The following is a 15,446-nucleotide window of genomic DNA, read 5'->3' as shown; positions in this document are numbered from 1 at the left end:
AGGTGCTCTCATTGGTCTGTTGACTTTGATGTCACACAAAGCTTCTTATGTGGACTGCATTTATAAATCTATAGATAGATAGATACTTTATTCTCATTGGATTCATACACAATGAAATAGTTTGGCAGCAATCTTTAGTGTAGCAGCTTGGATAAAACCGAATAAATAGAAAATAAAGTAAAATAAAATGAAGTAGTTAGCTAAATCTGAAAAAGTATTATACAAAATATATACATATGTTACGGACTAGTCAAGTCTAGGGGATTCAGTATCAATGAACCAATACTAGTCCTAACCTGGAGGGTGTAGAAAAGGAGAAAACTAGGAAGGAATCAGAGAAAGACGGACTGGTTTCCAGTGTTAGAGATAGACAGGCTGGAGGTGGGTTACCTTATCGGGTTGCCACGCCGACTAGCAGTGCAAGTCCCTCCGACTCGGCCTCGCCAGCTCTGGCGTTGCTCTCGTGAGCCGCGAGCTCCTTCTGGCGGTTCAGTTCAGGTTTTGGTGGTTGGGGGATGGGTCCCCGAAGAACAAGACTGGTTTTACTAAAGGGTCCGGGTGCAGGAAAGGTGTGCGGCGGTAATGTCTCGAACGCTTCTACAAAGGACGTCTCTCTGGGCTTTAACTCACTCGTATCAATTTCAAAGGTTCGCGCTTTCCCAGCTGAGCTGCCTCACGTTACTCCAGTGGTTGCGCGCGCACCTCACCGTGGCGTCCTTTTATCAGCCCGCAGCTTAACCACACCCCCTTGTTATCTTCTCAATGAAAACCAGTCCAGTTTAAGAAAGGGAAAGGAAGAAAGAGGAACTATAAACCCCGCCCCCTTTACTCCTAACATTCCTCCCCCCTTACAACAAAAAAAAAAACCCATCTGGATTCCACCTATGTTTTTTTTTTTCTATTTTATTTTATTTATTTTTTAGCATTTTCTCTTTTCTTAAAAACAACAATGTACACATCACATTAGCACACTCATTACTGGCATGTCTAGTCTCTGACCCTTAGTATAAAAGGTATCTTATCACTAGTGACATGATTAACGTCTACTCTGGAGTAGTAGTAGTAGTAGGCCTATCAATGTGAAAGAGTATGTCAATGTATATGTAAACAGTCTCTTGACTCCAATACACATGCATTACTATAAACACTGCACTCACGGCTTCTCACCACATGTTCATCCCCTTGACAGGGTGTCGGCGATAACATTTTCTTTGCCTGGTAAATGCACTACTGTCAAGTTATATGGCTGCAAAATTAAACTCCAACGGAACACTCTCTGACTGGACGTTTTGAACTTGGCTAGAAATGTCAATGGGTTGTGGTCAGTGAGAACCACCAGATCACCTCCAGCACTACAGACATACACCTCAAAGTGTTGAACTGCCAGAACTAGAGCCAGGGCCTCCTTCTCAATGGTAGAATAACGTTTCTGATGGCGATTCAATTTTTTAGAGAAGTAGGCAACCGGCCTATCTATCCCTGACACATCAGTCTGCAGTAACACTGCCCCCACTCCAACATCACAAGCATCCACTGCCAGCTTGAATGGGACAGAGAAGTCCGGAGCCACCAATACTGGTTCACTAGCTAGGATAGCTTTAACCATTTCCAGTGCTTTTTGACAGTCTGCCGACCAGCTAAACCTCACTCCCTTCTTCAGCAAGTTTGTTAGTGGTGTTGTCACCGCTGCGAAGTTGGGGACAAACCGCCTATAAAATCCACACATGCCCAAAAGGCGCATTAGCTGACGTTTCGTTTTTGGAACCGGCATGTCTAAAATGGCCTGCACCTTGGCAGTCCTTGGCCTCACTGAACCTTGACCAACCTGGTGCCCCAAGTATGTGACCTGCCCCTTTCCAATCTCACACTTGGGCAAGTTGACTACCAACCCTGCTTGCTCAAGCCGTTCAAACAACTGTCTCATATGTTGCACGTGATCAGACCATGAAGAGCTATAGCAAACCACATCATCTAAATAGGTTACAGTGTTCTGTAATCCGGAGGTTACCAGATTCATTAACCTCTGAAAGGTTGCTGGCGCGTTCTTCATGCCAAACGGGAGAGCTCGACAGCGATACAAACATTCCTGCGTCACAAAGGCAGATACATCTTTTGCCCTTTCTGTCAACGGCACTTGCCAGTAGCCTTTTAACAAGTCAAACTTTGAGACATATTGTGCCTTGCCGATCTTGTCAATGCAGTCTTCTAACCTGGGTATGGGATACGCGTCAGTTTTAGTAACATTATTAACCTTTCGGTAATCAATGCAAGGTCGTACGCTTAAATCAGGCTTGGGAACAGGGACTAAGGGAGAACTCCATTCACTTGAGCCCTGTTCAATGACACCAATTTCTTCCATATAAAGCAACTCTGACTTCACCTGAGCCCATTTTTGTGGGTTAATGCGGTACGGATGTTGCTTAATGGGGGTTGCCTCACCAGTATCTACATCATGGGTTATTAACTTCGTCAAACCAGGGGTATCTTTAAACAAAGAACTATACTGGTCCACTAGATGTACTACATCCTCTCTCTGCTCTGTAGTGAGGTAACTGAGTGACTCTCTGAGATTGGCCAGGGCACTGGAATTCTTGAGCCTAGCTGTAACAGGCTCCACTGACCCAACATCATCATCATCCTCATTCGCCTCCTCTTCCACAGCAACTTGAGAGGTTATACACACGGTGGACGAAGTGTCACGGGTATAATAAGGTTTCAAGAGATTGATGTGACATACTCTTGATTTGTGCCTCCGGTCGGGGGTCTCAACAACATAATTGCAAGCACCCACTTTCTTAATAACCTTATACGGACCATAGAATTTCACCCCTAGCTTATCTCCACCCATGGGCAACAAAACCAGAACCTGGTCCCCTGCCTTGAAGGTACGTTTCACTGCCTTCTTGTCATACTGAGCCTTCATCTTTCCCTTAGCTGCTTCCAAGTTACTCCTGGCCAAGTCACAAGCTGTATGCAGCCGGTCCTTGAAGGATGCTACATACTGCAAAACTCCACTGGGAGCGTCTGTCTGCCCGGCGGACTGCAACAGCTGTTCTTTCACCATCCTCAGCGGTCCTCTCACTTGATGTCCATAAACCAACTCGAAAGGGCTAAAACCTGTAGCCTCATTCACAGAGTCTCTAATAGCAAACAATAGAAATGGCATAGCTACATCCCAGTCATTTGAGTAACCAACACAATAGGTTTTAATCATAGACTTTAAAGTCTGGTGGTACCTCTCGATTGCACCTTGGGACTGAGGATGATAGGCAGATGACATAATTTGTTTAATTCCCAGCTCATGCATCACTTCCTGAAATGCACCAGAAGTGAAGTTGGACCCACGATCATGTTGGACTTCTAGTGGTAAACCTACCCTAGAAAAGAAATGGAGCAAAGCCTCCACTATGACCCTGGTTTTAATTGACTTCAATGGCACAGCCTCTGGAAACCTCGTAGAAACATCCATAATAGTCAGGAGGTACTCATTCCCTTTCTTAGTTTTTGGCAAAGGGCCAACACAATCAATCATTACCCTTGAAAAGGGTTCCTCCATGACCGGTAGAGGGCAGAGGGGAGCAGCTGGAATGGTCTGGTTGGGCTTGCCTACAACCTGACAAGCATGACAACTACGACAGTACGACACCACGTCCTTATGCATTTTGGGCCAGTAGAAATGTCTGCTGATTTTCTCCTGAGTTTTCCGGATGCCTAAATGACCAGCCATGGATACTTCATGGGCTAAACGCAGGACTTCCTCCCTAAAACTCTCAGGCAGCACAACTTGAGTCCTAACGGTCCATGTCTCCTCAGCAGGACGATCACGAGGCCGCCATTTCCTCAACAGGACTCCATCTTGGATAAAGAAGCCTTCAGCTACCTCTTTCATGTCCTCAGCACTAGCAGCTGTCTGTCTCAATGGAGCTACAGAAGGATCCTTTTCCTGCTCTAATATGAGGGCTTCCCGAGTGAACTGAGAGCAAGGTGACACTTCAGCTAGCCTAGCGAAAAAGGTATCAGCCAACCCTCCAGACAGTTCATCCTGCTCGCTGGAATTTCCTTTTTCAGCAGCCAGAGCCTGAGCACGTGTCACCACACAAGCTGTAAACACCTCGGGGTGTTCTCTTTCCAAAGCCATGGTCTCTGGGACTTCACAAGGTTTCTCACACACAACTGGTGTCACGCAAACCTGAGTACCGGCCAAATCATTTCCCAACACCAAGGCAACCCCTTCAACTGGCAAGGAAGGTACAATGCCGACCACTACCGGCCCATTTACAATGTTAGACTCCAGAAATATCCGGTGCAAAGGAGCACTAATAAAACCACCTCCCACACCCTTCACTGGGGTAGAAGCTTTTAAATAGGTGGCGGAGAGATCTATAATACCCTGAACCAATAAGGACTGTGTGGCCCCTGTGTCCCTCAGGATGGATATAGGGACCATTTCCCTATCAGGTGCCCCAGAAACAGCCCCTCTTGACACAAAACCTTCAAACCCCTTTGCTACTGGGCAGGATGGCAGGTTCACGCTGTCCACTTCACAAAGACCAATCTGTGGGTGGGCATTTATCAACCCCACAACTTTCTCGTCCCCATTTCTTCTCCTGAGACCAGGACAACTGGACTTTATATGGCCAGGCTTTTTGCAGTAATGACAGATGACATCACTTCTAGGAATGAAAGGCTTCTCATACCTTTTCCCTGGTCCTTGAGACCGCAGGGAGGGAAGAGTAGGCTTAACCACGCTAGCCTCTGTAGGCCTGTCAGTGGTAGCCTGCCTCCTATCCTGTCTGCCAACCTTGTTTTTCCAAGGCGCCTCTCTGTGCGTTAACTCGTAAGAATCTGCTGCCATAGCAGCTCCTCTCAGCTCTGTAACGCCTCTCTCATTTAGATGTATTTCCATGTGCCGGGGTAAACTGGTTTTAAACTGCTCCACTAGTATAAGTTGTCGCAACTCTTGAAAGGTATGTGTGTTGGTACTTGCTAACCACCTGTCAAACACAACTTCCTGTTGCCTAGCCAAATCAAGGAAAGTCTCACCTTGTTTCCGCTGCAGAGACCTGAACTTCTGTCGGTAGGCTTCTGGCACCACCTCATAGGCTGCCAAAACCACCTTCCTCACAGCATCATAGTCTCGGCTGTCAGATGCATCTAAGGCTGCATAAGCTTCTTGAGCTTTACCCTCAAGCACACTCTGGATAAGCAGCGTCCACCTATTCTCAGGCCACTCTAGCTCTTTGGCTACTTTCTCAAAAGCTTCGAAGAAAGAGGCCACATCATCACCGTTAAATTTTGGCATGAGTCTTAAACAGCTGGAAACATCAAAACGAGCCTCGTGCTTGCGTTGTAGGACACTATGGTTAGCTTTAAGCTTCTCTTGCTCCAATGCCAACCTTGCCAACTCAAGTTTCTGCTCTTGCTCTCTTGCTGCCATTTTTGCCAGCTCAAGTTGAAACATCCGCTCCCCTTCTCTCGCTCTTTCTCTCTCTCTCTCCTCCCTCTCTCTCTCCTGTACCGGATCATGCAGGTGTAACGCTGAAATGAGGGTCTCCACAATTTCTGGCTTTCTAGCCTCTGGATTTATCTCGACCTCACAATACTGAGCTACCGCAAGCAAATCATCTTTTCTAAGCTTACGCAACTCATTTCGCCCAAAATCGCTCCCACAAAACTCTTCTACTCTGAAAGTAGCCATAGTCACCGTTAGTGAGCGCTCACCGGTGGGGATAACCAAAGGAGACAAGGGCCTCGCAAAAATTACCTCTAAGGTAACTTATCAGATGGCCATAAACTAAACGTATAACCTGCTAACAGGAGGTAGCTCATAGGTCACTCTATTCTCAGAGATCAATGCAAACATAAGTCACACAGCACTCATGACAGTGCTACTTACACACGGACCGCAAACCAATGCACCCGTAAGTCGCACACAGCACTTATGACAATACAACTTACACACGGACCACAAACCAATGCACCCGTACGCCGCGCACAGCAGCAAAACACCAGCCGTCAACCAACCCGCTAAGCCACACTGTTATCGTCAACTTACAGACCTATCCTCGTTTTTAACCTCGACACACCCGATAAATTTTCCTTAACCTTTCGTCTAGCTAGCTGAGTTTTACATACATACACAACCATCTGTTTAAAACGAGAGTCTGGCACCGAGCAGCTGTTCTGCCCGTAGCTGTATGTCCATGGCCTACTTCTAAACCTAGCAACATACAACTTTTACCGAGCTGAATCCAACTCACTTGTGCCTCTTCCCGCAAACAGAATGCTTGGATGTAACTCACTAACTGAACTCTAATCGCTTCGAATCCATATCCCGGACGAGTCTCCCAAATTATGTTACGGACTAGTCAAGTCTAGGGGATTCAGTATCAATGAACCAATACTAGTCCTAACCTGGAGGGTGTAGAAAAGGAGAAAACTAGGAAGGAATCAGAGAAAGACGGACTGGTTTCCAGTGTTAGAGATAGACAGGCTGGAGGTGGGTTACCTTATCGGGTTGCCACGCCGACTAGCAGTGCAAGTCCCTCCGACTCGGCCTCGCCAGCTCTGGCGTTGCTCTCGTGAGCCGCGAGCTCCTTCTGGCGGTTCAGTTCAGGTTTTGGTGGTTGGGGGATGGGTCCCCGAAGAACAAGACTGGTTTTACTAAAGGGTCCGGGTGCAGGAAAGGTGTGCGGCGGTAATGTCTCGAACGCTTCTACAAAGGACGTCTCTCTGGGCTTTAACTCACTCGTATCAATTTCAAAGGTTCGCGCTTTCCCAGCTGAGCTGCCTCACGTTACTCCAGTGGTTGCGCGCGCACCTCACCGTGGCGTCCTTTTATCAGCCCGCAGCTTAACCACACCCCCTTGTTATCTTCTCAATGAAAACCAGTCCAGTTTAAGAAAGGGAAAGGAAGAAAGAGGAACTATAAACCCCGCCCCCTTTACTCCTAACACATAGCAATATAATAAATATCTTACTGCAACTGTAGGAGAAATATTGCACAGTTATCACACTTGAGGTAGCATTTATTCCAAATTATAGCAAATCTATTTAAAAAAAATTAAACAATTTCAATAAGAATTTAAGTCACATATTAATACATTTATTATTTTTTTAATATTTCAGTTAATTATTCATAATGATTAATCAATTAATTATTGCACTGCCACAAAACTGCCTTCATACAAAGACAACACAGCTCCAAGAAGGGAGCTTTGTTGTTATCATAAACATTCAAACCAGCAGTCTTACAGGTGTTTGTGCATGTAGTGAGCCATTACTATTCCATAAGCACATTTCAATTTTAAAAGACACAAGCAAATTCAAATCTTAACTAATTACATTTGTAATTTATTATTTTTATTTATCATTGAAACACTAAATAGTAGGGGTGCGCAAAAAAATTGATTCACATAAGAATCGCGATTCTATCTCTGCCGATTCAGAATCGATTCAGAAATTCCAAGAATCAATTCACATTTTTCAGTCAACACTGTTTTCCAATTTTTCCTTCCAGTTAGCCTGCTAAATCCCATAGATGGTGCAATGATGCTGCGCTGGACCCAACTCCAGGGGCAAGAAGAAAGTGAAGTGTGTGTCATGGAGACAGAGACCACGAGCAATGGAGTACTTGACAGATAAACAAATACAACCTGCCCCATCAGCAATGAAGGCGATCATTTGAACATATTTTGGGTTTTCTTATCTCGAAGGGAAGAAGGAGCTTAACAAGACTAACACCATTATCAGGCGATGCAGCACACCTCTGCAGGTTTGTGTGGTTGTGGGCTTATTTATTTGTAACCGCTGTGAAACAATTAGAAAATAATGTTTTATTGATCTGATTCAGCAGCTTTCTCACTAACGTTACCAGCGCTCCCTCTCCTCATTCACTCTCTAGCTCGCTCGACCACTGCTTCTCTTCACCGTCAGCAAAGCCTAACTTTACTTTTAACGTTATCAAATGAAGAGAAATGTCCTCCCCTCTTCCTAGTAATGTTTTTTGTCATATGGCAGGGTTGTACAGCGTTACAGGTTGCGTTTCTCCAAAAGTTGATTCTGGTTCAACTTTCTCTCTGCGGACCCTGCATCCCTCCACCCCCACAGCCTAAACGCACAACGCACAACAGGTTTGCTGCCAGCTGGTTATCTGAGGACGGGAATGAGAAATTAATTTTCTCTCAATGAAAGCTAATGACAAACTGCCAAAAACGAGCCAACAAGATGCAGCAGCGAAACAAGCGTTTTAACAGCTGTTCTGTATTTTGAAACAGTCAATAAAATTCAGTAAATAGCGAAGCTGCCCGCTTCATTACTTTATATCCATGTAGTAAATATACAAATATCAATTAGATGGTAATCTGCATGAGAAATTAAGAAAAAGAAACAAAATCAGTTATAGTAATCACCGGCTAATAGTGATCAATTTTCTTGTTTGCACTTTGCAGCTAAATGTAGCAGGCAGCTATTGTTTGTTTGATTTTGTGAATTGAAGGAGGAATTTAAGTTATTTGAGGTTTTACACTTAGCAGTTTATCTTTGCAATCATTTTTATTTTTGTTTTAAGTATTCATTTGACGCTTTGTCTCAGGGCCGCTTTGGTTTCCTATTGACTGAGTGGACTAAAGGAACATAAATCTTACTCAGGGTGACACTGAGTAGCAAATGTTTACATTTGATTCAGTGATCTTTTTTCTTTGAGACCTATAAAAGTGTCTGCTGCAGTCAAATGGAAAGAGTAACTCAAAACATCAATCTAGAATCAAATCTATGAATGTATTGAATTGAGAACTGATTTTGAATCGCAAATCGAATCGATTTTGAATCACAAATCGTTTTGAATAGCAAATCGATTGTGAATCGATTGTGACCCCAAGGATCAGAATCAAATCGAATCGTGAGATTTCCTGAATGGTGCACCCCTACTAAATGCAATGCGCTGCCTCACCACCGCATTTCCAACTCCCAGTTGGGAAGATGATGTTGAGTGCAGAGGAGAGGGCGGGGCTGTGTGGGGCTCACACTCATGGTCAGTTGTGGAGCAGCACAGCTACTGAAATGCTGATGATGTCAGGATGTGGCAGGTGCAGGATTCTGGAAAGTCTGGCTTGCCTTTCCCCAATATTAAGTGTAAATATACTGATTCCTTTTTACTCGACCACATTAACTAACTGATGAAAATATCACCCAAGAAATCCAAGATGTCATCAAATATCTTTAAGAATTGGAGAACGGAGCTGTAGATTTTTTAGATCCTCTAATACTGTGCACATATATATCACCAAGTACAATTTGAATTAGATTTCATATATGACTCACACACGCTGCCTTCTCCAGTCACCTCACCGGCACATCTTCACCACCTACACACATATGAACATGGAGTAAAATACAGTGTTAATTGTTTTTTAGATAATGAGTGTGTGGTCCCATCAGTCATCTATGTGTCTATATAGATGCTCTCCCCGTACACATTCCAAGCATGCTCCCTCTTCTCTGAGGTGGTAAAACACACTGATGACCATGTTGAGAAGAGAAGCAAGAAACACATGTTTTACTTTTGAAACCTGTAAACATGCAACTGCAGTAAAACTTAAAGGGGACATGTTATGCTTTTTGTGATTTATATACTGTTAAGATGTTGGATGTTAAATATGGTCAAAGTCCCAAAACTTGAGGTGAACTTATTTAAAAAATACTCCCTTTAAGACAAAGCCCAGGTTTCAGCCTGCCTTGTATTCTTCATTTGAAATGTCCTGAAGAGATGCATGTCCATGGGTAAGTAAGTAAGTAAAAGCTTTAGTTATATAGCACTTTTAAAACACACAGATACAGTGTGCTTCACACACAAAAAATATATAAATGAATAAATAAATAAAGCAAAAAGAATTACAATATAAAACACAACAAAATGAGAAATTCAACAAAATAGAATAAACAAAAACATACAACACAGCACAAATAGAAACAGACCAAATTAAAACAAACAAAACATACAACAGGAATGGAGATCTATAAACAGGCTTGTCTATAAACGCTTAGAACAGCCCAAAGATTCAGCAAATCTGTCAGATTGGAGAAGATGTTTCCAGAGGGTTGGGTTCAGGGGCGTCACAGCTGTGGGTGTTACAGGTGTTGTGACACCCGCACTTTCACAGAAACATAATTCCATCCCCCCCAGTTTTAGATTAATTGAACAGCCATCCAGCCAATCACAGCCATTTGACCAACCCACCAGGCCAGGGAAGAGTAAACAGTTGAAGTATAGTAAAGTTATGTTTGTGCATTCAGCAACGGTGCTTCTGTTACTCGCTGCCGGCTGTGATAACAGATTAGGGAATAACAGATCAGAGGTATGAAACAGATATTTAACTAGTTAGTAATGTAGAATTTTCTTTGTAACTTTGTCTTGTTATGTGATGTGTCAGCTCAGCTAACATCATTGACATAAATGAAATAGGCTAACTTATCCTAAATGTAAGCCAGGTGGCAAATTTGTTTTTTAAAGTCACTTCTATTGTCGTTTTTGAATAGTCATAGACAAAGGTGAGCATTCATATTTAAGATGTGTAACATCTGTCTGTCTTATTGGAATGTGTTGTCTTATTGTAAAGTCTTAACGACCACATTAATGTTTATTAGCATGCTAATCGCTAATCGTCAGTTAAGCTCATTGCTAATTAGAATATGTACAAGTTACCTGTGTGTCCAGAATGTAAACTCACATAGTTCATGCTGTTTTAAGCTAAATGTCAAAGCAATATGTTGCTTTAGCTTGTTCCCTGTGGCTATTAGCGAGGAACTGACGCTTACTGATACAAAACCTCCAGGACAACTTTTGGTATTTAATTTCCCAATTGAAGACAATTAAAGGTCCCCTTTGGATTCTTACTGAAAGAGACACTTTTTTTCTTGAAATTGAAGACAGTTTAGGTTGTACTAGTCCATGGACTCAGAAATGACTCTTTACTGATACTGATTTGTTACCAAGGTTCATTTTATTTTGCATCTATAATTATCCATTTCATTTTAATGGACGTGTAAGTTTCCTTTAATTTCATGTCTATAAGGTATGTAAGGAAGTAGATAAAGATACTCTGTGATTATCTTAAGTATAATAAGGATAACTATGCTCCACTACAGCAATTCATACAAATAACTGGATGTAAGTAGTAAACTGCTATGAGACCCTAAATAAATTCTGCTGAGTTGTTACACTGATAGGGTCTCAGTAATTATTTGATGGTAAGCTGAAGCAGTGGTTACAACTACAGTAGTAGTAAAAATTGTTTAAATTCATGGCATTCATTTTGATTTGACATGTTGAGACTGGAACAGGGCTGGAAGGCGGGGGGGTTGCCGTGCTCACGTCCCACCTTTACAACCCCCACACTTTTAAATGGCTGCTCCACCTTCCTGTTTTTCATACTATATGGACTCAGAAGTCTGCTGCTTTCCGATGTGGAGAGTCCTGGTTTCAAAATGCTTTTGTTCTAGTTCCATTCTTCTCACACACACACACACACACACACACACACACACACACACACACAATGCTGAGAGCGAGAGCAGTGTCTAGAAGCCTAAATGTCCTCAGAGATGTGTTCCCTGACCCCAGTGCAGTGAGACAGAACTGTCACCTTCCACAAACAGCACAGGTGATAAGAGCCCAGGAGACACAGTTGGACAAGAGGGAGAGAAACCCAGATGTGAGTAGAGGTTGGAGAGTGTGTGTCTATTGTCCAGTGAAAGAGCTGTAATTTCAATTTTGTGAATTGTACTCTTTTGTAGGCCACATATTACTCAGGTTTTGGAGTGGATGAAATGGCTGTTCCACAGTATTTTGCAAAAGAAAAAGGGTCAGTGAAAATTTCAAATTTCAAGTTTTTCTTGAGGGGAAAGTCTTATTTTTCTAGCTGTGACCATGGCTTTTATCAGTGGTAGAGATCTGTGAACATGGAGAGATCACTAAAAAATATGTTTCAGGTCAAGAAATACGAGAAGTTAGGCAATCATACAACTTATTAAGCTTCAATGTTGACCTACAGTACTTATGGTTGTTGTGACAGTAGTTACTGACATTTCAGTTTGACCTTCAGAATAAAGTAGTTTAGATCATCTGGATGAACTACTGATCGTCTGCCTGCCTGCTTGTGTTTTTTGTATCAACCTACTCTCCAAAGATCTGATAATTATGAAAATAAGAACCAAGTTGCAATCATCCGAAAAAATGAATTTGCTCAAACAAACTTACATTAAAAAAAAGTCTTTTGTCCCCTCAGTGATTCTACTGTAACTATAACAAAGAACCCAACAGCACCGCAAATGCCCTCTAACCTTTACTCTGAGCCTCAACTTCAACCTCACAATTCAATTTCAAACCATCAACAGTGAGCTGGGAAGACGCAACCGATGATTCAATACACAATAAACATAAACAAAATAGTGTTGAAGTGGTGGTTTTGTGTGTTTTCATTGGTGTGTCAATCACAGTGAATATTGGGAAGAATTTATATCGTGTTAGCTAATGTCCTGTTTACTGACACTGTATATGGCCAGCTATCAGCCGCTATAACAAAGCCACAGTGTAAGTCTGTAAAAGCTTGGTATAACAAGAACAAAAATCATTTTGACCTTTGGCAGAAAATAGAGTATTCATGTAGGACGTCATGGTAAAGAGTAAGAAGATGATGGAGAAAATATATTTTTACAGCCTTTAAGAAACACAAAACGGATGTTTAACACAGTTTGCTCTGTTTCCTTTATTCTGCGATTTGCTCAAAGTCCATCATTCATTCATCCACATCTGAAGAGCCTGTAATCAACCTTCACGCGCACCATTCACACCCGCCTGCGGTTTTATTTCTGTGCGCACTAATCAGTGGGGAATTCAAGCACCGATTCACCGTCATGATTTTTTTTTTTTTCTTTTTGAGTGTCCAGCGGCATCTGGAAAGAGGGAGCGCTCTGACATGAAAAAGTTCAGCCTCCTATAATCTGCTTTGCCTTTGTGAAGTGAGTGACTTTGAAACTTGCTATCGCAATTACCTCCCTCCCTCCCTCCCCCTCCCTTCCTCCTCCTCCTCCTCCTCCTCCCTTCAACTCACCGGAAATAGAGAACTGGCTCTCTCCATTTCACCGTCTGCCTGTCTTCAAATCCTCCCGTTTGTTTGGGGAATTGTAAGTCTCTCTCTGTCTCTCTCTTTTTTTTGTTCTTAAATTATCTTTCATTATACTCTAATGGTTTTTCTCATTTGGAGCCTCGTGTGCATAAACGCACATGGAAATTAAAACTTTTTGGTTTGTGACAGAGATTAGCGTCGAGTGGAGGTCAAACATAATAGCTCCCATTTAACAAGAAAATAGATATGATTATACTGCACTTGCTCTCCGTTCAACTTTTGTCCTCAATCTAAACGGTGCTGCTCCGATAGCTCTGCCCTCATTACACAGCAACAAAAGGGCTCGGGCCGCCGGTTCACGCTGCTGCTCCTCACTATTTGTCATCCTGTATTTATCAGAATGGGATTTCTGAGGCCAAAAAAAAAAAAAAAAAGAAAGTGTGAGAAATTCCATCGTTGCTATTTATCCCTCCTGTTTGCTTGTAATATTTATAGTGTGCACCAACAAAGACTTGCAGCTTTTGTCAGTGTCAGATGAACAAATCAATGAATATTCACAGTGTACTGGAAGATTAAGCAGGACTACAGATGACTTAGCGTGTATATCTGAACTCCACAGCGTTATTGGTTCATCACCATCTGTAAATACCATAATCTATCTTGGATTACGGGCGCAACATCTACTTCAGACAGATAAAAACACACATCAAGATCTCCTAAATCTACATAGCTGTTGTAAAAAAAAGGAATGAGTGGATTACAGAATGTGTGTCTACACAACAGAGGAGACAGTGAAGGACGATAAAGCTGATTTTTTATTTTAATTTGTAATTCAACATACTGAACATATTGAGGTCATGTTCGCCTGTTATCACATGTTGTGATGGAGTAATCACAAGTGTTCACTTCATGCTCAGATTAGTCTGCTGGAAAGCTTTAATCACTCAGCTCAATCAATACACACTGATGGCACTGACGGAGAGAAGTGTTTTTTATTCTCTATCTCATACAGAAAGCCAAAAGGCTCTTTAACCTGCCACTTGCCTGGAAGGCTCCAAATAAAATATCAATTTGTAAAAGGTTTACAGTCTCGAGAAGCACCACCGTATAACGCAAACGACAAGTCTGGGCTTGTAATAAAAGCCTGCCATATGTTTGCCTCTGTGGTGTGGTGTGCAGAAGGGGTGCAGAGTGCTGTAATATCATCTGCCAAGGCCCACAGCTACACCCAGCACCAAAAACTGATTTGTCATGCGCATAATCTGCCGCATATCTCCCCAAACTGTACACATTCCTGCACATGTTCATTTGTTATTGAGAATTAATGAGAGTCAATTTGTCCTCCATTGAGGACACTACTCGTCACAGGAGGCTGAATACACCGTGACACCGAGCAGCTCGGTGACATGAGACAAACTAAAAAAGCATGACCTCATTAAGAGTTATATGTTAGGAAAATATATTTAATCATGAATCCAAACTTAGTATCACAGCTAAATGTTGAATGAACATAAAGGACCATATATGACAAAATATGATGGAGGCTGTGAAATCAGTACAGGAAAGTACTAAATGTGAGCTTCTTGAATTTTACCATTTAATGCGTCTTTATACTTTTACTCCACTACACATAATGAACAACTAGTTACTAGTTACTCTGGAGCTAAAGATTTGACATACACAGTATTTGATAGTATAAAATATGACATGATGTTATGGATTATAACAGTAGTATTGTGTGATATGTATAACATCCTCAATCACTCTATATGTCATTTCATATCACAGTATCAATATATATTGTGATATGGAAAAAACAAACAGACGAGACAAGAAGAAAACAAACAGGAATGTCTGTGTCCCCCTATCCATACATCTTATCACATTGATGCAAAAATTACGTTCAAAACAGTATTGCCATAAATGTGCTCACTGATTTGCATAATTTCCCGTAATGGTCCAATACAACCAGAGATACACGAGGATCCACACACACACACACGCTCTCTCACGGTATATATCATTATTATTGTAACAACGCATGACCAACCACAACATTAAATGCTGCTTTCATGGTAATGCATGAGTGATGGTAAGGCTATAATGTATTATACAACATATAATAGTCTAACACTTTAAATTTTGCATGAGTGCATTAACTTGAATTTTTATGTAGATTTTTTTTCTGATGATCCACTTTTATGTAAGACACTGTTAAAAACAGTTCCACCACTTCTATTGTTTTGTTTAATCTATAGCAATCATTTATAAGCTTATATGCTTTGTATCCGAAATCCTCATTTTCACAGTAACTACAGCTAC

The sequence above is a fragment of the Thunnus albacares genome, chromosome 10 (genome assembly GCF_914725855.1).
Source record: "Thunnus albacares chromosome 10, fThuAlb1.1, whole genome shotgun sequence".
NCBI classification, from domain to species: domain Eukaryota; kingdom Metazoa; phylum Chordata; class Actinopteri; order Scombriformes; family Scombridae; genus Thunnus; species Thunnus albacares.
Note: the sequence above shows the minus strand (reverse complement) of the source record.